We start from the raw sequence: 10,541 nt of genomic DNA, 5'->3' as shown, positions 1-10,541 counted from the left end.
TACATGTCTATTAAGTGGTAGAGTTGTGTTGTGAATGGGGGAGGGGAGACGCAGGCACAGGGGGTGGGGCTTGACTCCAGATTCTGCTTATGTTATACTGGTGGGACTTGCATCACTGCAGTGCAGAAATTTTTCTATCTCTTTCTCTGATTTTTCCTTTTTCTTATTTCTCACCCTTCTTTTTCTTCCCACTGGTGTCTCAAGAGCATTTCTCCCCCATTTCCATAAGCAGGTTACGAAGTCACCCAAACCTCCAAAAGGGAGCACAGATCTGAAAAAATAGCACTTAACCTTACTAATAAGCAAAGGAGTGCAAATTAAAAGTGAAAATGGCATTAAGGTAGTCAAAAAATTTTTAAATGAGGAAACCCAAGTCCACAGGGAAGCAGGTCCCATTTCCTGTGACAATGTTAAGTCGGTTCAGCCCTTTCGGCAGGAATTTGCATTAGATAGTGAAAGCCACAAAAGGGCAATTTCATTTAATGGTCATTTACTCATTTAACATACAGCAACACAGCAGCTTGGGAATTTACTATAACACCATGAAGGAAATTACTTTCTTCTCATAGGAATTCCACTTAAGAAGGAGTTGAATGTTATTATTTACTTTTCCCCCAACCATCTGTCATTTGGGGGACTCCGCTGGGGCCAGCTGGGAGAGGCCAGCTTCAGGGTTACGTTCATTACCCCAGCCCCCAGGATACTGTGTCTACTCAGGGGACTCAGGTGGAGCGAGGGACTTATTTGTCTACCACGGATGCTACTTAAGTGAAAGGTAGTCCCTTCCTGATGTGGGCAGGCACCAGAGGGAAACTCCAGCTCCTTTATTTTATTTTTTTTAACTGAGCTACAATTTTTAAAAATTATTTGTTTTCAACTTCATTGCAATATAATTGACATATAACATTGTGTGAGTTTAAGGTGTACAATACGTTGATTTGATATACTCAGATATTGCAAAATGATTGCCACTGGCTTCCTCCGTAAAGGACTTCAGAGCTCTCCCAGGTAGAAGAGGCTGACTTTGTCACAATGACTCACATCCCATCATTGCTTCTTGCTGACCCGCCGCCCCCCCTCCCCGCCACACCTGCCTGGGGAATCCTGGTTTCTCCTTAACAACCTTACTCCATTCTGAGTATCAGCGCTGGAGGGAGGGACCACAACACTGTGCCAACCATTTAGATCCAAAGAGTCTTTCATCACCCCAGCTGGATCCCACCCCTTCCCGGCAGCCTGGAGGTCCCAAGCAAATGAATCTGTGGTCATGACCTTTCTCTGGAGCCTCCCTGGATCTGGCCAGCTCCGCTCGGATGCCCTCCAGGTCTGGGCAGCACACTGTTAAATCTGAGTAGTGTTAGCTCTGCCTGGGGCCAGGGCTGGGGCCACCGAAGGGGGTGGAGGGCATTGAAGGTGTCAGGGAGCATAGGTGAGGCACTTAGCATTCTCTCGCATCCTCCATTGCCTGCTATTGATTTTCTCCCGCCCTCACTCTTCCACTGCCCCATAAAGAAGCCAAAGTCATAAAGCTGTCAGGACATTTTCTAAAAGAAAGATGTGCTAAATGGAAATGTTGTTAGTGTGTCTTAAACAAAGAGGGACAGAGTGGCTCAGCGGGAGCCTCTGGTACTGCCATGGGCTGCAAGTGGAGGTGGGGCTGGAGAGAGAGCCACACTGTCAGGGGTGTGCCTGCTGATGTTTCTAGGGTCGAGGGGAGCATCACAGGCTCATCCTCTCCCCCGGGGAACAAGCGCAGCTCACATGGGAGCTGCTGTGCCACTTTGGTTTCCCAAGATGAGGCTGAGCATTTAAACAGCAGGGAGTGGGGCGCCTGGGTGGCTCAGTTGGTTAAGCGACTGCCTTCGGCTCAGGTCATGATCCTGGAGTCCCGGGATCGAGTTCCGCATCAGGCTCCCTGCTCGGCAGGGAGTCTGCTTCTCCCTCTGACCCTCCTCCCTCTCATGCTCTCTGTCTCTCATTCTCTCTCTCTCAAATAAATAAATAAAATCTTTAAAAATAAATAAATAAATAAATAAATAAATAAACAGCAGGGAGTCCCACAAATCAATGTAATTCAAAGTCTCTGTCCCTCCTTGGATTGCATCCCCCGTTCAGAAAAGAGAGAAGGCTCAGAGAACTGGAGGTATTTATAACGTACAGAACCTGTGCATCGTGAGAAACCTCCATTGTCCACCTACATCAATTGCAGGATGTTTGCTATGACAGTCTCAGATCAAGATTCATCTCAGCCGTTTACTGGCTCTGTGATCTCAGCCAAGGTACACAAGAGTCTGAGCCTCAGTTTCCTCGTCTTTCAAAATGCAGATGCTGATACCTACTTGCAGGGCTATTGGAAACTTGGAAACATGAAAGTTGAATCCTATTAAAAAGATCTAGTCTAGGGGCACCTGGGTGGCTCAGTCAGTTAAGTGTCCGACTCTTGGTTTTGGCTCAGGTCATGATCTCAGTTGTGAGATTGAGCCCCACGTTGGGCTTCAAGCTCAGCAGAAAGTCTGCTTGAGGATTCTCTCTCTCTCCCTCTGCCCCTTCCCCCTCCTCAAATAAATAAATAAATCTTTAAAAAAAAAATCTAGTCTAATGCCTTGCACATATGTGCTCAATAAATGCTTCCTTTGACTATTTCAATCATCGGCCAGAGCCCTTAACCCAGTCTCTGCATGGCCTTTCATGTTTTGACAGGGTGTGATGGATCTCTTCTAGGACTTGGTGTCTGCCTGGTTTAACAAAGCTCCTTTAATGGCTACAAAAGCATTCTTGTACCAGAGTATAAAGCAATATACCACATGGATTAAAGGAGGAGACTGACATTATTAACAATGACCTCAGACAAGTTGATATCATTTAGTTGCTCATTTTCACAACAATGCAGTGTTTATAAAAGTGCTTAGCATGGTGCCTGGCCCAAGCATCAATAAGTGTGTCCAAGGCAGAATTCTAGGATGGCCCCCAAGATTTCCTGGTATGCATGTCCCCTATAATTCCCTTCCCTGGAGTGTGGCAGGGTGGAGTGGGGGACTTGTGAATAGTGATGGGTTTCACTCTAGTAAGGTATATGGCAAAAGTAAAAGGATTTTACAGATGTAATTAAGGTCCCAAATTCATCGATTTTGAGTTAATCATAAGGGACATTATCCTGGATGGGTCTGCCTCAAGTCAGTGAAAACTTCTCCTGCTCGCTTTGAAGAAGCAAGACACTGTGAGTTCTACAGCTGCTGGAAAATGAATTCTGCCAACAACCACATGAACTTGGACAAGAACCCTGAGCCTCAGATAAGACCAAAGCCCTTGATCGCAGCCTGCGAGACCCTGGGCAGAGGACCCAGCTAAGCTGTGCTCAGACTCCTAACCTATGGAAACTCTGAGATAAGCCACACTATGAACAGTAACATTTGTGGTAATGTGTTATGCAGCAATAGAAAACTAATGGAAAATTGTAGACATTTTTAAAAATTACCAGTAGTAATGAGAAAAACAGGACAGAATCATTCAGGTGGGACTCAGTCACCGAGGTCCAGATGAAGGACCATATAGACCAAGATATTAATTTTCTGGAAAATGACTGCTCCCCAGCAAAATAAAACTCTATTCCTTCAATTCCAATACCTTCTTCTGAGTAGATACCCACCTGCAACCCAACAAAGTACATCCTATGAGCGAGCATTTCCAAGGAGCACTACTAGGTGGAGGATGTGCAGGCTTGATTCTGGGCTCTTATATTTGAGGTCAACCTAAATAAAGAGGCAAAATGAGGCACGCTCAAATGACCAGAAATTGAGCTTATTCAGGAACAGCAGAGGAATTGCAATTCGGGAAGTGCAATCTGTCGGAAGCTACAGGCAAGCCTGTTGAAGGTTTGGGGCAGGCTGTATTTATGGACCAGGCATGCAAAGAGGGGCAAAATAAACCCAGAGTTCAAGCAGTAAGTTCATTGGCTTGAGGATGGAGAGGGATTCTTGGCAATGTTCATTGGTCAGGAGATAAATCTCGGTCTTCTATAAATCAGGCATTTAATAAAAATAAATCAGTCTCTAACTTCCATTCTTCTGAGGGACCATGCATGAGATGCTCTATTTCTTATCTTCCAATTCCATTTTAGATTGAAATCCTTTCACACTGGAAACAGGAAGCAAGTGTACCGGGATGATATTTCAAAATATGAACACATCCTCTCCCTCCATTCCCAAGAGTGGACGTTCCCCTGCTCAAATTAAAATTTTCTGAGTTCCTTGTCTCAGGAGTGGAATGAGCCCCCAAAAGGGAGAGAACCAGATTTTCTGCTCTCAGTTGTCAGAAAGCCAGTCCTCAGAGGCAACAGGAGGACTCTGGACTTGAACGGTAGATTGAGAAACAACCAAGTGAGTAAGAGCCAGGCTCTACTTACCTCCAACTAGAAAGAGTCTCTGGGGTGGGAGAGCCACCAGGGAAGGGATAAATGCGTCAACATTGTGGATATTTGAAGAAGGGGCATGTTTATCCTTTAATCAGGCTGAGTTCAGACAGATGCTCCAGAAAGGTTGGGGAATATGGAGAGATGAAAGACCCTTGTCTTGTTTCTTGTGTGGAACTCAAAAGTTAACAAGATTTCAGGAAAAAAAAGAACTGCATAGTGTATGGACAGGTCCTTCAGCAGCCCCATAGAAATTCCCACGGCCTAGTGGGGCATAACAGTACAATAACTGAGTGCACCACAGAGGGGCAGAAAAGTAGCCGAGAGGTGGCCAGACTTCAAGGGGCCTGCATGGGCCCTTGATAGAGGAGCCAGAACATTCTACAGATGTCATTATGAATAGATGACAACCCATAGCGGAAAATGTTTCCCCAACCCTGGAACTTGGAAGGGACTTCCAGGAAGTAGAAGAGGGGAGGCAACTAAGAATGAAATTTAAATTTTTGCCATCCAGCCAGAAGGTGTGTGTGGGGTGGGAGAGTGCTTTCAATAAAATTTATACTGAGTTTAACCAAACTGACTTTTGCAACCGATTTACATGCATTGAACAACTAGTCCACTTCTGGGAGACCCAATGAGAAGCAAAGGATAGCTTTCCAAGATCCTGAGAGAAATGGCCCCAGGGTATTATGCTTCCCTTATCCCACCTCATTTTACATCCTTCCCCATTGCCTCCTGTGACCTGCTTACACTGATGGAACATTAATGAGCGTGAGGGAAACTGAGGCTTGAGCTTGCACGTGGGTGCGTGCCCTATATCTTACTGCTTTGGGAACCCACCTACCAGGTGAAGAGTCCAAGCTAGCCTGGAGATACACTGCACAGCCAACAGTGAGGACCAATATGTGAGAGAAGCCACTTCAGATCATCTAGCCACAGATTGTTGCCACCAGATGACTTCAGCTGCACTAGTCATCATTACTAATTTGCCAATCCATAGAATCATGAGTAACCAAAATGGTGGTTGATGTCGATTGCTGTATTATGTGGTGGTTTGTTATGCACCAAAAGATCACCAATATAAGGGCACACAGGGAAAATATTCCAGTGAGACACATGAAACTGAGCTCCAATCAAGAGAGCTCAATACAAATGAATTAGCCGATGAACCGACTTAACTGCACATTTTGAACCAGGAGCCTACATTCCTTCTGATTTCCCACACTGGCCCTGTGAAGTGAGATTTATTATAGGTCGGACATCTCAAGCCAAAAGCCCCTGGTTTTCCACGTAGTCCAACTTGTGTTCTAAGAATGTGCCTGGAACTCTTACAACACTGTAGCACGTCTCAAGAGGGCAGAACCATGAGCCTGGATGGGACACAGCATGCAAAATAGCTAAGGCCTTTTCCCTTTCTTGTTCTTTTGAAGACCCAGTCCCCAAACCTGCAGCCTATCTACCATAGGCCCTTACTCCCCCACCCCAGACAAACAGAAGTTAGAGGAAAGAAAGAGGGAGGGAGAGAGCCCTGGGTGAGAGTTGAAAATCACCATGGAGTTTGGTGGTCTCATACAAGACAAAGGCATTCAATTCTCCTCTATTTGGACAGCTGAGACTGGCCCCTTTCTTGCCCCAGCATGCATGCCAGGAGACCCAGGCTGAATCCTAATGCCAGGCAGTAAGAGGGGGCTTCTCAGGGAAGATTTTCTATAGCAAATAGGTGAAGACACTCCAGTGACCCAATACGGTCTTACAAGAATACTTCAGAAAACTTCTTGCTCTCTTTTATATCACTCCTCTGACTTTTTTCCCATCAGACTCAGAGAGCTGAGTGGTATAAAAGCTGAGTATGTGCTGAGGAGGGATGGGGAGGACAAGTCTCTGAAGAAATCATTGAATTCACAGAGTTTTAGATTGGGAGATTTTCCTGGGCCTTGTAAGCCATAAAAAAAAGAAGCAGATTTCTGTCCAGAGACCCATTCTCCAGAGCAGCTCTGACCCAGCCTGTTTGCCCTTGGAAGATGCTGTAGCCTCTAAGCATCCAGACACCAGGAGTCAGCACACGGTATTGTCTCTAGCTATGCTCCTTCTAGAAATGCTGCACCTTCTGCTTTATCCTAAACTAAGAGAAGGGGTTTCCTATGCAGAATGTGGTGGAGAATCCTAGTTCCCTGACTCACAGGGGATCACTTTGGGCCTGAGCTTCCTCATCTGTAAAACAGATAATAATGCATGGTTTGCTGTGTAGTGGTGAGGATGACATGGAGTGGTATGTGTAAGTGCCTGGCTTGGGTTCTGCACATCTTGGCTACTCCTGGCACTGACACTCACAGCAGGCAATCAATGAACATCAATTCCCCCTAATATTTCCACATGTGTATTTATTGGAGTGGTGGAATGGCCAACAGGGTATAATTTTTATTTTGGTCAAAAAGGCAGGAACTCTTTATTAAGACAGGAAATCTTTGCTCCATGTTTAAAAAAAAAAATCTTTCCAAAGTCTCCTTGGGTCCTCTGCTAAATTGGAAAACCCAATCAACCCCTCTGGTGTCCACTCAGTTGATTGCCTCCCCACTGCTACCTCCTTTTCATTACCTCCTGCCTTTATCTGACTTCATACAGATATTCATGCTCCTCCCTGGCCATGTGCTTCAAGGAAAGTAAACCCCTGCCCCAGCTCCAGGGGAAGATTTGGATTGGCCTAAGTCAGGGTTTCTCAACCTCAGCACTACTGATATTGTGAATGAGATACTTCTTTCTTGTGGTAAAGGCTGTCCTATGCATCTTAAGATGGCTTTTCAGTATTGTTGGCTTCTACCAACAGGAGTGCCATTAGCATTCCCTTCCCCAATCATGATGATCAAATATGTCTCAAGACATTGCCTGGTGGGTGGGGTTGGGGGTGACAGTATCACCCCAGTGGGGAATCAGCAGTCTAAGCTGATCATAGTGGCCCCACTATCCCTACCATTGATTAATTTAGACATTGGTATGTGATGTATTTCTGGCCAACGTAACTGAAGGGAAGTTTGCTAATGCTTTTGAAAAAGGTCTTCTCACTCTTTAAAAGAGAATCAAGGAGTAGATAACTGCTTTTCCTTCCACTGGACATTTTTGGGTCTGGTCATAAGGATCAGAACTATAGCAGCCATCTTGTAACCATGAAAAACTAGCCTGATGTCAAAGCCCACTCACCAAAAGATAGACTGAACCTGAATCCTTAATATGCCAATAAGCCAGAGTTAACCAAGCCTGGAACTCACTTTCTCTTATGCGAGAGCTTTTGTTTCTTCATTCAATACATATTTCCCAGATGCCTACCATGCACAAGCTACTTTCGTAGAAATTGGAGCTGGATCAGTGAACAAGATGGGAAGATTGCTGCATTTATGACACCTGTATTCTAGTGACCTTAGTGCTTAGACCACTTTGAAAAGATTTTCTATTACTTGTTGTCACAGGCAACCAAACTAATACACCTACCAAATGCTAAAACTCTAAGCATCACTTGGGCCTTCAATAATAGCTAGGAGATTTCTTTGTTTCTTCTGTTTCTCATTCTCCACACTGACCATTCCAAACCTTCTATGCTTTCCTCAAACCCCTGACTACCAATGTCCTTCTCCAATGTGGCCCTTATTTTTGAGCTACTAACTTCTTATAGTACCCCATAGCATCTCGTGCATACCAATTTCATTGCATTCGTCCCATCATATTGAATTGTCTATTGATTTATCTCTGTAGGTTCTGAGTGGGAAGGGGTAGCTGGCTGCATCTACAGAGTTGAAATGCAGAAAGATACAGAGAAGCAATGTGGGAGACCATGTCTGGCATGGAGTAGGCTAAGGTCCAGAGAGCTTTCTATTTTCCTTTTCCAGTTTCCATAAGTTCTTACTATACCTTTCTAAAAAGGAATCCTTCTTTTGAACCAGCCCTAAGGGTAGCTCTGTTCAAGGGATCAACAAACTATGACCTGTGGATCAAATCCAGCCTCTGTCTTAGAAGTTAAGAATGGTTTTTAAATTTCTAAATGGTTGAAATTATCAAAAGAAGAATAATATTTCATAAACCACAGAATTATATAAAATTCACATTTCAGTGCCCATCGATAAAGTTTTATTGGAACACAGCCACACTCATTTGCAAATGTATTGTCTATGGCTGCTTTTACATTACAATGACAGAGTTGAGTAGTTGCTACAGCGATCATATGACTTGTAAAGCCTAAAATATTTGTTATCTAAAAGTTTGCCAATCTCTCCTCTGTTTCACACACACAACAAAAAGATCCCTGCTTAATACACTCTAATTCTGAAATTAGAGATAATGAAGATCTTTAAAATAGAGAATGCTTACTAGATCGTTTAGCATATTTCTAATTGGGTTTGATGGAATTATCCTCTGCTCCTAAAAAAATCTAGTTAGAAGGCAAAAGCAGAGAAGGAATGTGGATTTAGCCTGGCAGAGAGATGGCTGGCCCCAAAAATAATTAATTCAGGCACTTCCTTCTTTTGTCAATTGTTTTCCAAGTGTGTTCTGCTAAGGCTCCCGACGTTTTTGAAAAGTGAGTGTTGCTACACAAATATAGTCAGGTAGTGCAGTCAGCCCACCCTGTCCATGCAGCAGAAACAAAACCCCAAGCCACACCTGCACTCTTTGAGCAACTGAGGATTCCTTGTTGTATTTCTATGGTTGATTGAATTCATTAGATTTTTCATATCTTATATACATTCATTCAATCTGCAAACATATATTGGGAATTGTGTAAGGAAGGCTGGAGGACCAACTGAGCAGAGACATGCAAGAAATGTCAAGATCAACAAAATAGACTTTTTTCTTCTGTCTGGAAGAATAATAAGTGTAGGGCCCAGCATTTGTGGCTGAAGGAGGGGCTATAAAAATAGAGGATGATAGAGGGAAAACAGAGCGTCTCTTCTACTTGGCTTCCATCTTTGTCAATGAGAGTGCTTGTTGGACTGGAAAGGGTGAAACCTATACTGGCATGAAAGACCTGAAGTCCAAGAAAAATTATTAGAAAAATGAGCCGCTCGGGCGCCTGGGTGGCTCAGTCGTTAAGCGTCTGCCTTCGGCTCAGGTCATGATCCCAGGGTCCTGGGATCGAGTCCCATCCCAGGGGAATGGTTCCCTGCTCAGCAGGAAGCCTGCTTCTCCCTCTCCCACTCCCCCTGCTTGTGTTCCTGCTCTCGCTATCTCTCTCTCTGTCAAATAAATAAATAAAATCTAAAAAAAAAAAAAAGAAAGAAAAATGAGCCACTCAAAATGAGGCCAAATCACCTGAACTAAACAAATTACCCACCTCATCAAGAAGATAAGTTGCCAACAAGGTCACTGGCATGTAGATAGTGGAACTGTGGGGGAAATCAGAGGTGCTGGAAATCAGAAAACAGTGAAACATCATTTTTATTCTATAACACAGAAGATGAAGTCTTCAAACTATGATGGTGGTGGTTTTGATCCTGGTCAGGATTCTAGGACAGATGTATCACTTTGGAATCACATGTGTCTGTTAGTAGTTGAAATCCCTAAAGAGTAACTTAACCAATTTAGAGACTTACTTTTCTCATTCTGTGAACAGCCCTAAGGCAAGCATTGGTTTAGCAGCTCAAGGATGTCAGGATTCAGTTCTCTGAGATTCTCTTGGCCTGTCCTTCATTGTTACCCCATGGTACCAAGATGGCTTCTCCATCACCAGCATAAGTTTCTGTGTGCCAGGCAGAGGAAAGGGGAAGGACAATAGCAAGTTGACTCTGCCCCTCTATCCCCACCCTACTCCTTAAGGAGCTTTCCCCCAGAGCTCTACCCAGCAACTTCCACCTATGTCCCACTGGTTAGAATGTGCCAGATGGTCCATGACTTCTGAAACAAGTGGAGAATATAGTTGTTTTTACCTGGGCACATTGCTCCCCTTCCCCAACAAGACCAGGGACTTGTTAATAAAAAAGGCACATCTAGCAATCTTTCCAACAACAGGTTTTCTGAGAAACAGGTTTAAGTATGTTAAAAGAGAAAGAAAGAAAAAAAAAAAGGAAAGAATGAAAGAAAGAAGAGAAAGAAAGAAAAGAAAGAAAGAAAGAAAGAAAGAAAGAAAGAAAGAAAGAAAGAAAGAAAGAAA

The sequence above is a fragment of the Neomonachus schauinslandi genome, chromosome 11 (assembly GCF_002201575.2).
Source record: "Neomonachus schauinslandi chromosome 11, ASM220157v2, whole genome shotgun sequence".
In the NCBI taxonomy this organism is placed as follows: domain Eukaryota; kingdom Metazoa; phylum Chordata; class Mammalia; order Carnivora; family Phocidae; genus Neomonachus; species Neomonachus schauinslandi.
Note: the sequence above shows the minus strand (reverse complement) of the source record.